This window comes from Vipera berus (genome assembly GCF_964194415.1).
Source record: "Vipera berus genome assembly, chromosome: 5".
Taxonomy (NCBI): domain Eukaryota; kingdom Metazoa; phylum Chordata; class Lepidosauria; order Squamata; family Viperidae; genus Vipera; species Vipera berus.
Window position 1 is genome coordinate 13,094,042 of NC_138207.1, and position 12,643 is coordinate 13,106,684.

Here is a 12,643-nt window from a genome sequence, read left to right on the forward strand (position 1 = left end):
ATGGTTAAAATTGCCATCAGTTTCCTGCAGTTGCAGCCCAGAGTCATAAAAAAAGAGACTTGGGCTGTATGTGCCCTTAGGAAGCAGAGTTAACCTCTGATATTAAAATTTGGGCAAGTTTTATTTTTGGAAGAAAGTAGGAAATCTTAAGCATTCTGATACTTCCCTCCCCATACCTTGCATAAACGTAAAGGTTTCCCTTATCCAGTCGAATCTGAATCCAGGGGGTGCTGCTCATATCTGTATCTTAGCTGAGGGAACCAGCATAGTCCGAAGACATTTCTGTGGTCATGTGGCCCGCATGATTATACTCCGAGATGCACAGAACTCTTGTTACCTTCCCACCAAAATGGTACCTATTTATCTACTGGCATTTGCGTGCTTTCAAATAGCTAGGTGGGCAGGAGCTGGGGCAATAACGGGAGCTCACCCCGTAGTGCAGCGCTCAGGTTGCGAACCTGGGCTGTCAGCTGTCCAGCTCTTCTTGCATAGGAGGATATGTTCAAGTACATTTTGATATGGCGTTCAATGTTTCCCCATTTGTCAAATGATACCCAGACAGTAGATTGAAACAGGCACATCTATAAATTGGAATACAGTTATTACAGTTACGATTCTCGTATCTGTTTCTAACTTTTGGCTCCATTCTCTTAATTGTGGATTGTTTGAATGACTCCAGGTGTTTGAGATACTTGGAATCCAGTACCAGGGATTGATAAACCTGCAAGGTGGTTAATACGCCCAACTCAGCCTAATTTTTTCTTATTCAATCGTACCAAGTGCCTTGCAGCTTTTTCAACTCTGATTTAAATGTTAGTTACCTAGGCTTCTGGAGATGGTTGTAGACAGAGCCCAAACAAACAAAGAAAAAACCAAGTCCAGTTGCCTTTTGGGGAAAAAATAAGAAAAAAATATTTTTGGGACAATCATCACCTTGATGACTGAGAATCTCCATAGGCACAGTGCCCAAGACTCTGCCCCACACAATTGAAACCAAAGCTTTCTTGACAGATGGCTGTCCAACATCTGTTTGAAGACATCTACCCAACCCCTCTCTAGTTTCAATGCAACCTTGGGTCTTTTTGCCCTTTAAACTGAAGACTCTCTGATAAAAATATACCTGAAAGTAAGAAAAGACAGATAAAATGAAACTCAAAAAGAGAAGGGGAGGTTAGGCATGGGGGAGGAGAGATACTAAAATTGTAGGAAGTGTGAGACCATATTAATCAAAATAAGACTGTTACAGTGGTTTGAAATTTAACACTTAAAACTTCCTTTTCTAACAATATTATTTCCAATTCTGTTTCTTGACAGCTGTGGCTCAGTGAAGTGTTTAAAAAAATGATAGCTGGACATTTTTCTTGAGAACAGTAATTTGCAGTAGTTTTCCTCAACCTCAGCATAGTCTTCTGAGAGTCTATGTGTCAACTCCAAACTCAGCAAGGACCGTGCCATGTTAGCTTGGAAATTCTGAGAGTTTTAAGTCCGCATACCTAAAGAATAACCCAGATGGAGAAAGCTAGCTTAGAACCTGAGTAGTGAGTGATATTTTGCTAATTCATTACCCCAAATATATTTGCCTGTTTGTCTCCATTTTGGCTGTTGAAAATATTCTTAATCCTATATAGAACACCGTCAGTTCATAAACAACTGTATAAAGGATGCATATTTTGTTACATTTATTCTTTAAGATGATAAGGAAAGTTTGATGTGATACAGCCATTTTTTTTGGCAGAAATACATGTAAGTGTGTACACGTGCATGTGTAGAGTTTAAAGAGAAGCAAGAACTAATTGGAACTGGCGAGTTGTTGGATTATAGTCAAGTTAAGTAAGGCATTTGTATGCATTTGCCTGTTTTGACTATACAGATCATTAATGAACGTGTTGGAAGATTGCTGCTTCTATTACAGATATCTAGGAACCCTGATGTTTTTACCACTCTCTAGTGCTTTGAGGCACAGTAGAGCTTAAATCTGAACCCATTATGTAGTTTTAGGTTGGCAGTAGCAGGGACAAGCAGTCCAGGTCTCTTGTCATCCACTTTCCATTCCCACCACCAAGATTTTAGAGGTTTTTTTTTAAAAAAAAAGAAGAAAAAGAAATGGTTTATGCTGTTTCCAGTATTTGGTGATCTGTAAAATATCCCATTAGAGGTAATAATTGGGAGTGCAGACCCTTTTCAGAATTATTTTCCTATCTCTGTATGCTGCCAAAGATCTGATGCTTGTTTATTATAATACTATATATGCAGGTACAGGGACGCCGTGGCTCAGTGGGTTAGGACGCTGAGCCTGTCAATCAGAAGGTCGGCAGTTTGGCGGGTCGAATCCCAAGTGCCGCGTAGCAGAGTGAGCGCCTGTTACTCGTCCCAGCTTCTGCCAACCTAGCAGTTCGAAAGCACGTAAAAATGCAAGTAGAAAAATAGGGACCACTACGGTGGGAAGGTAACAGCGTTCCGTGCGCCTTTGGCGTCCAGTCATGCTGGCCACATGACCACGGAGACGTCCTCGGACAAGCGCTGGCTCTTCGGCTTTGAAACGGAGATGAGCACCGGCCCCTAGAGTCGGAAATGACTAGCATGGGTGTGCGGGGGAACCTTTACCTTTACCTTTTATATGCAGGTAGAGAGAAGCAACGCCTTTGTGTTCAGGGAAGCTTCCAATTTACACGTATAGGTAGTCCATGTCTTACGACCACAAGTGAGTCCAAAATTTCTGTTGCTAAGCAAGACAGAAGTGAGTTTTACCCCATTTTTACGACCTTTCTTGCCACAGTTTTTAAGTGAATCACTGCAGTTTTTACCTTAGTAACACAGTTGCTAAGTGAATCTGGACTTTGCTTGTCAGAAGGCCACAAAAGCTGATTGCATGACCCTGGAACACTGCAAGTGTCATAAATGCATACCAGTTGCTAACCCTCTGTATTTTGATGAGGTGACCGTGGGGGTGCTGCAACAGTTGTAAATGTGAAATATGGTCATAAATCATTTTGTTTTTTCCCCGTAGCATTGTAACTTTGAGTGGTCACTAAATGAAAGATTGCAAGTCAAGAGATTATCTATCTGTATTACACATTTAGAATCCTTAATATTCTTTCTTTTCTTTGAGGGATGTTGTCTGTGACTTTACAGTTGGTTTTCTGACTATTAAATGGGGAAGTCCTTGGAGAAGGCCAGTGATGTTAAGGTATCTTGGTGAAAGTTATTTGGAAACGTAGTGCTGATACGGGAATATCTGAACCAACTGGTTGAATTCAGTGCTGCTTGATAGAGGCTGTTGTATCATAATGCCCATAAATGAATATGATATGAAGTTATCGATGGCATAGAATGAAATACTTTAGAAATGGAAAGAATGGAATAAGGACGATTGCCAAAACCTAAAACTGTTCAGTTTTGGATTCGCTTACAAAATGCTTAGGAGTAAGTAGAGAATGTAAGCATAATACTTAACTGCAACTTTTTAAAGCAGCTGTTTTTTGGTAGGGAAGATTTGCTACATGGCCAAGCCCCCCCCCCCCCAAAAGAGCTATTTGTGTTCCATGAAACGTTATATCAGACATCCCAAAGCTGGTATCGTTCAGAAGTATTAGAATTTTAGTTCACAGAATTTATTTGTTAAATTTATCTTGCAGTGGGGCTACTCACCAGCAAGCATAATGTCTGGTATTTTCAAAGTTCGCTGCCAAAATTTTCTAGGGGATATTAAATCAGAGAACAGTGTTTTCAGCCCTATGTGTAAGTTTTCAACGCTTGGTTTTACTTCTGTGAATTCTCTCATCAATTCAGAAAAGATTCCTAAGGCAAAACAATATTAAATACATTATCTTTAAAGCTGATCTAAAATTCCGAGGGCCATTCATTTGTATGATTTGATCATTACTATCTTTTTTGAAGTAGTAATCTAATGCGTATTTGTTTACCAAATTAGCTTGCCACTGCGATCACAAGACTCTTGGCAACTAATGAGGTATAAACATACAGTTAATATAAAACCTAAAGAAAGTGAGTGAAACCTGGCCTCAGAAGCTTTGTCTTTAGCCTGTTTTGGAACGGCAGGCTATTGGAGGCAAATAGATCTCTAGTGGACGGTCATTCCAGAGGACATCTCCGACAACAGGTTCTCAGTTTGCTTCCCCCAGCGCCCCTCTCTCCCGATAGACAAATTACTCATGCCATCCAGGTGATAAGTCAACAAGATGGCCTTACCCAAAAGGTAATTTGCCTTCTGGAAAAGGTCCACTGGATGATATGCCGATGAAGTAAGAAAGCAGAAGTAAGATAGTCCTCAATTAATGATCATTTGCTCAATGACTGTTTGAAAATACGATGGCCCTGAACAAGGAGACTTACAGCCGATCTTCCAAGTTGTAGCTGTGGCAGCATCCCTTCAGTCATATGATTGTGACTTGAGTGCTTGGTAGCTGGCTCGCAGTTATGATGGTCGCAGTGTCCCATGGTCAAATGATCATCATTTAGGCCTTCACTCTTGACTTCAATAGGGAAACTAACAAGAGATTGCAAATTGTTGACCATATGACATCATGCTTAGTGACTACAACTGGAATTGCCTTTTGTAAGTTGGTGTGATGTGATGTGACATTTTATGAACTATTTTAAAGACAGAGGTTTTGATTCCAATTACCAGCTACCTGTACTTATGTTTCATTTTTGTTACTACAGAATAGGCCTGAGTTTGACCATGTTTTTGTGCTCCGTCAAATCAAATTCATAGAATTGTTCACTATAGTGCAATTATTTAGTGAAATACAATAATGCAACATAATATAATATGGCCAAGTAAATGTATGGGAAAATCTCTTAATGGCAAAGATACAAACGTTATGTTGATTTATGCTCCAAAAAAGTAGAATTTCATTGTTTAAAGGAACTTTGGTTATATAGGGCATGGGAAATTGGTAACAGAATTATTTTGAGAAATTGGACAATCACTGTTATTCCAGACATTAAGGATTAGATTCAATACATGTGCAATTTATCCATTTTTGGAAAGACAATTTTTTAAAACTAAAAAAAGGATGCAATATGTTTCACTTTGGCACAGATGTCATGAAATTCTACAATAATTGAGGTTTTTTTTAATTAGAAAATTTTGTATTCTGTTTAATACATGATAGACAGATGATATGCCTCAGTGGTTCATACTCCTTTGTTTTGTTTACTATTGTTATTAATTACATTTTCTGTTTTTATTTTATTGCACAGGTTTTGTGTTTTCTGTTCTTTGTCTACTTTTTGTAGTTCTGCAATTTTTAAAGAACTTTTTATCAAAGCAATAAAACTCCTTGAAAATTGAAATATACTTTTGAAGAAGATAACAATACTAATAGCATTTAGGCTTATATACTGGTCCCAGAGTGTTTACAGCACTCTTTGAATGGTTTACAATGTTGAAGTATTATTTTCATATTGTCCCCAACAATCCTCATTTTACCGACCTTGGAAGGATAGAAGACTGAGTCAACCATCAGGATTGAACACCAGGCTGTTTGCCTGCCATACTTTATTCTAATTACTGTGCTGCCAAGGTTCTTTGCACTTGTGAGATACATGCAGTGGAAGGACTTTTCCTATTTTTAAAGTAGAATGTGCAACAATTGAGAATTGTACAATTGTACGAGCACTTCCTGGAGATATGAAATTCCTTGAATTGAGGCATGCAGTGTTTGAGGACATAGGTTTGCAGGAACCGTACCTGATACCAGTTATTCTGGGATTCAGGTGAAACAAAATCCCAATGGGGCAAGTAAGGAAAGGTTGGTCCATGTAGCCCCCCACTCTCCCTTCCTCCAGAGCTGCCAGAACAGAGCGCCACACCAACCCACACGTCCCATGACCTTCCCAGCCCTAAGCTACCTGTTAGGTAACAGGCATGTTTTTATTGAAATACTATACATGCATAGTGTCCAATCATGTATCAATTATGGAGTGATCTTTATAATAAAGCTTTATCTGCAAAAGTGAAGCAAAAAAGCTTTGTCTTTTGTGCATATGGTCACAATCTGTGGTATCTTCTTGATTTTTTTTTAAAGGCAACAACAGAGAAAATTTACTGACTGCTAGACCACCAGGCACTGCCTCCAATTACTGCTTTACCTTGGTGTTGTGGAAGATACCAAGGAAGTCTTCTAAAATGGATTGGAGCCCTTTCAGTGTGTTGAAATATAAATCCCAAAGTATGGTCAAGGCAGTTGGTGAGGATATAATCAAAGACATCTAGTTGGTGAACAGCTGGAATACATTGTCAGTTCATGTGAGATGCAGGATATGCTGCTGAATTCTCCTTTTGGTATAAAGTGAATGGAGATTATATTCTAGAACAGGGCTTTTCAATCTTTTCACCCATTGTACCACTTTTAGGATATGGCAACATCCGAGTACCACCAGTCGCCTAGCAAGGTGTCAAAAACTTGATGACCAAAAAATATATATAAAACCACAGGAAAAAAGTAATGAAGTACATGTAGTCCTCGACTTACAACAGTTCGCTCAGTGACTGTTCGAAGTTACAATGGCACTGAAAAAATGAATCAGTTGCCAAGCATCTGAATGTAAATCACAAGATCCTGGAGATGCTGCAACATTCCAGCTGATCGGTGCTTCTTCTGGGCTCAGCAGAAGCGCCAGGATCAGCGCTGAGCTCCAGCTGGAGCCTGGCGCTTCCACTGAACCCTGACAGCCCTGAAGAAGCGCTGAGCCTGGCGCTTCCGCTGAGCCCTGACAGCCCTGCAGCTCCAGCCATCTCTCATGGTGCTGCCACCAGTTCAGCTCATTCCCCTCCCCCACCACCACTTTACTAGGATGGTCGCGTACCACCTGCCAGGTGCCAATGTACCACAGGTGGTATCCGTACCACTGGTTGAAAAGCCCTGTTCTAGAACATATGAACACTCCTGTAAACCTGTATGGAGGAAAGGGAGAGCAGGCATGGGAAAGATGGCAAGCCAGTGGGATGTGCCAGACTGGCATTGGGGAAAAGGAGAATGAGGAAAATGATAGGAAGATTTGGTGGTGGGAAAGGATATAAGCATGATCAACTCATAATAAGCTTGCCCTTCTCGGAGCAAAGGGTTGCTTTATTTGAAACCGGAAACATCCGTAATTCTGATAAACTATCATTGGCCTGAAACACCAGAACATAATTCTCAAAAAGCGGTGGTTTGTTCCATGTACCTGTGTTTCTTTTCTGTGCACTCTTTGACATCAGGCGAAAAACAAGTCACCTCTTCAAGAGAGAGGTCATGTCTGTAAAACTTCTCAGATTCAATTCCTTGATATTTCTACTTGTCAGTGTAGGAAAGACCTTTCATTTCTTCAGTTCCTGGTGTTTACTCTCTTGGATTTTCTTTTTGGGATATCCATGCTGGATAAGAGTAGAATTAAGCCGTTACGGGAAGATGTGGGCAGCATGCAACAGGTTTGCTTCTTCCTTTCTCCCATCAGCCACTGTTGGTACTGGCATCCTTGGGTTTTCCCGGCTTGTTCTCCTACCTACCTCAAAACATTTTGTGCAAAATAGCTTTTTTTCATGCAAGGACCAAGAGATGTGAAACGTGTATTTTTACTGAGGCATAAGAGTATCCAAATCAGCTGAGAATGGTTTGTACATTCCTTTCTTGGTGTAAAAAGGTAAGTGGTGAAGAAAATGAACTAAGAATTCTAATGCAAGAATTAGCAAACCAGACACAAAAATGTAAACAAATATTAGATAATAGATGTTGTGGGTGTTTCAGAGTAGATGCAATTAGTATTTTTGAGTGTGATGTCCTGGGTTTCTAGAAAAGGTGAGTAGAGTCTACTACTACTATTATTACTGCTACTATTAGTACTAAGATACTGTGGGCCACTTGGTTAACTGCTGTGAGAAAATCGCACAGACCGACTACAAACAATGGCACAACAAAGTAGCAACAGTGGTGCATTGGAAGATATGCAAAAAAATATCATTTGCCTCCATGCAAGAACTGGTGGGACCATAAAATGGAGACGGTCATAGAAAACGAAGAAGCTAAAATGCTCTGGGACTTTAGAATTCAAGCAAACAGGCAGCTTGTTTATAGTATGCCTCATGTAACATTGGAAAGAAGAATGTCTGGTTTTATTGAAGTTGTTTATACCAAGTGATGCTAGGATTGAGGGGAAAAAATGGAAAAAATGTAAAATACCTGGAATTGCAGATTGAGGTTAAACACTGAGGGGAAAATAAATATACTGTTATACCAATTGTGATTGGAGCCCTGGGAGTGACAACTAAAGGATTTCCTTGATATTTGAAAATTTTGAATTTATCGGACCTGAACACTCTTCATTTTTACAAAAAACCCACCTTGCTAGGAACTCCCTTTATCTTTAAAGGTAAAGTTAAAGGTTCCCCCGCACATGCGTGCTAGTCGTTTCCAACTCTAGGGGCAGGTGCTCATCATCTCCGTTTCAAAGCCGAAGAGCCAGCGTTTGTCCGAGGACATCTCCGTTGTCATGTGGCCGGCATGACTAGATGCCAAAGGCGCACGGAACGCTGTTACCTTCCCACCGTAGTGGTCCCTATTTTTCTACTTGCATTTTTACATGCTTTCGAACTGCTAGGTTGGCAGAAGCTGGGACGAGTAACAGGCGCTCACTCTGTTACGTGGCACTTGGGATTCGACCCGCCAAACTGCCGACCTTCAGATTGACAAGCTCAGCGTCCTAACCCACTGAGCCACTGCGTCCCTCCTCCCTTTATCTTTAGGCGCTCCCTTAGTAATTCTTAGGTTCTTGGCTAGGATTAAATTTAATTCTAACAGTTGCAGACTGTGAATCTTAACAGCAAATTACTCATAATAATAGTAATAATGGCAATTTAGGGAAGAAGTTAACCTTGATTTTTGTCTCCCCCCTCATTATTTGTCAAGCCCAGATATTTAAACTTCAGTGAGAATTAAAGGGTGTGCTCCATTTTTGCAGCTTTGCAAATTGATCAGCAAAGCATAGAAAATGTTTGTTGTCATTGTGTATGAGGAACTCCGTTTTGAGCCTCAGACTGAACTGCTCCACCTATTTCCTTTTGAGGTTTTGCTGCAATAAATGTTAGTGAAATAACATATGTAGAGAGTTCACAATATGATGAGGTCCATTTTCTGATAATACTGCACCTGCTATACATGTATCCCTATTACCTTCTAGGAAACACAGATTTTAATTTAGTTAACAATATTCTTGTGTTAAACTGTCCTGCCTTCTTTTTAAATAAGTAGGCTAACATGAGATTTTCAGTATATAACTATTATTTTTAAAACCTATAATTTGAGCTCTATGTAACACAAGCTGGAAAGACTTGGCATGTCTCATAGGAGCCTTTTCTGCATAGTTTACTAACAATTGAGAACAGTTAATTTTGTAAATTTGTAAAACTGCTGTCTAGCTGACCCTTTGGAGAAGACTCAAACAACCAGGAAAATCTACCAGTGTACATTAATTCTAGGCAAATGGGAATCATATTGTGAATAATACTCAGAGACCATCTGCCCATATCTTAATTTTTACTGTACTATCATAGCTTGTAATGCTAAATCTATTAGGAAAAATGAGAAGGTCAAAATGCAGCTTTTTGAAAATCTGTTGGCAAACCTGCGGTGTATTTGTAATTCTACACTTGTGAATGAGGATGCAGTGTTGAGAAGAGGTAGCTGATATTGAATTGATGTAACTAAACATGAGTATTATGGGCAATTGTTTTGGCTCTACTAGTAACCTGGATGATCTGAACACAGCTGCTTTATGTGTTCAGGAGCAATATTCAATCAGATTTCCTGATTGTGTGGAAAGTAGCTGTATATGCATCGGGTTTTCATTTGGGAAAAGTTAGATAGGGAGATCAGCTAATATTATTTGACATCCTTATTTCTGGGGAATTAAACTCCTCCGTAATATTTGGTGGAAAGCCTGCTTTTATGTACCAGCTATTTCATGCATAATAACTGGAAATGGCTGAGTAAACAGCATGCTCACTCCTGAAGCCAGGTTAATTAAGCACAGTCTCTGGTTGGTACAAAGGGTGCATCCAACTAGTAAAGCCACATATTGTGATGTAAAGTGGCCATTTGCTCAGCAGTGACTGGTTTTCTGTTTATGTTACAACACAAAAGTACCAACCATATTTTAGCCTAATCTAGCAGAATGCACAAACTCAGTCTCTTTTTGTCACATTGGGAAATCACTCCTGCAAATAAACCTTGTAGATACACACACACACACACACACACACACACACACACACACACAAACACACACACTGTGTATTTCTAAATGTAATGTGACTGTATTAAATTCAATTTTCTCCAGAGCCTTTCATGTGTGAGGTATATAATTCGCTGAGTTAGGATCGGTGATCCTTGATATTTAGAGAGTGCACGTACAATAATCATACTCTTGATTACGTTATCTTGTAGCACGATTTTTTTTCCTGCAAAGGCAAACTGGGGATATGCAGCTCTGCATGTGTCTGTATTCCAGATGTAGGAATTCTTGTGTCATACAGTGTAATTTAGATAGCATACTTAGGGCTTTAAACTTAATTATGTAATTTAACAATGCTGATTTTGTTTGCTCCTGCAGAATAACATCTGTATAATTTGTGTGTATGTTGATGTGTCTCTAGTTTAGCTGATGTAATTATGTGATGGTGGAAGGGCTAAAGCAGTGTTGTTTTGTAAACTATCCTTACACTTCTGACAAATAATAATTTTGTTGAACTTGAAAACAGCTTTTGAGTTTCTTGAGAAAGAGAATCAAACACCAATAACTATTATTTCAGGATATATTCCAAGCAATTATTTCTCTGTTTTGTTTTGTTTTCATTTTTTAAAAGACATATCTATTCTTCATTTGTAAATGAACAAGCATAACACAATAGTGTGAAACTTGTTCATCCTTCATGTCTTTTCTGACTTAAAAATTTGGAATTAATTTCTAAAATAGCCTACCTTTTGATTAAGAGGAAAAGGGATATTCATTGAATATAAAACAGTACTCATTATAATTAATTTTAAACTATTAAAAGATTATCTAGTGCATATGCTTGTCCTGAAATTGACAACTTATTTACCTCATTTAGGTTTTGGTTTAATTTATTTTGATTTCTATCTTGCTTAATGTAGAAGACATTAAAACAGGCATACAAACTTAGAAGAAAAACATACAAGAAGTTAGAAGAGAAACATGAAAGCCCTAGACTGAACCAAAAAAGGGATTGCGAGGTTGCGGATGACAATAGTCAAAGGAATTTTAAAAATAAATAGTGTCATTAAAGCAAGATACAACAGATTAAAAGCCTAAGAACTGTTTCTAAATGACTAGTTGTAAAAATATCATGCAGATAGGCATCATACAAATATTCCTGGGAACAAATCTCTGAAGAGTGACATCACCATTGAGGAGGCCTTTTCTTTGAAGTTGTTATCTGCACCTCCGATAGAAGAAAGCCTGCTAAAGTGCATTTGTAAATCAAAATGAGATTGTGGGGGCTTCTGCAAAAAGTGGGCATTTTTTGGGGAAAAAAATGCAGCTGTTTTATTGAATAAAGAGGGGCTGTGCTTCCTTATGATCCAAAGCACTTCTTAATCATTGTGTGCAGAACCTTAGTAGCTAAGTGTAGCACTGTCCCTGCTTGTCTATTCCTTCCAACCAAATGTAAAATGGCTTTGTGCTTTACTTTGCTTAGCATTAGCAGCAAGTGTGAATTGTAGCTAATGGGTTGTTTTTGTTCAGACAGACAAGTTCCATAAGCCAGGAATTGTCCTTAGGAGAACAACCAGAGTTTCCTAGAAAATACCTGATGCTAAAGACATGGGACTCGGTGGCTCAGTGGGTTAGGACGCTGAGCCTGTCGATCAGAAGGTCGGCAGTTTGGCCGAATCCCGAGTGCCGTGTAACAGAGTGAGCGCCTGTTTCTCGTCCCAGCTTCTGCCAACCTAGCAGTTCGAAAGCACGTAAAAATGCAAGTAGAAAAACAGGGACCACTATGGTGGGAAGGTAACAGCGTTCCGTGTGCCTTTGGCGTCTAGTCATGCCGGCCACATGACCACGGAGACGTCCTCAGACAAGCGCTGGCTCTTTGGCTTTGAAACGGAGATGAGCACTGGCCCTAGAGTCAGAAACGACTAGCACGCACGTGCGGGGGAACCTTTAACTTTACCTTTAAAGACTTGGGAGACGTCCCACTTTGATCAGCGGTATTCCCTGCCAGGAATAGCCAATCAGAAACATTTAAGCAGTGTGCATTACTTTGGTATACCTACTCCTTTGTAATAAATACTGACTGCATGTGAATGCAGCTATAGTGTCAGGCCTTCCCGCCTCGGAATGGGACAACTTGCTGCAGCCAATTCACCATGGTCAAGTTTCCATGGCCAACTTGCCGTGGGACAACTTTCCATGGCCAACACACTATCGGACAACTCACTGCGTGACAATTCAATTTTTAATTTTTAAAAATAATTTAAAAAATATTTTAATTTTTGTCATTCACATTTTATTTCGTCCTTCCTTTGGCATCCTTTCTTTAATGATTCTATTTGACTGCTTCTTCAATATTAGTATAACTTAGCCCACGGCGAGTTGGCCATGGTGAGTTGTCCTTCCTGCA

General features: G+C 39.5%; 1 protein-coding gene across 3 annotated transcripts in view; it reads left to right on the forward strand.

Annotated features, from left to right (window-relative positions):
• TBL1XR1 (TBL1X/Y related 1) overlaps positions 1-12,643 on the forward strand; it is a 239,898-nt gene that overhangs the window by 47,685 nt on the left and 179,570 nt on the right. Inside the window, exon 1 of one of the 3 annotated variants that reach the window (XM_081328271.1) lies at positions 6,403-6,422. The exons of the other annotated variants lie outside the window; for them this stretch is intronic. The gene's annotated coding sequence lies outside the window, so the exon portion shown is untranslated. Of the gene's footprint in view, positions 1-6,402; positions 6,423-12,643 lie in introns of those variants that run through there. 3 annotated transcript variants of the gene reach the window in all.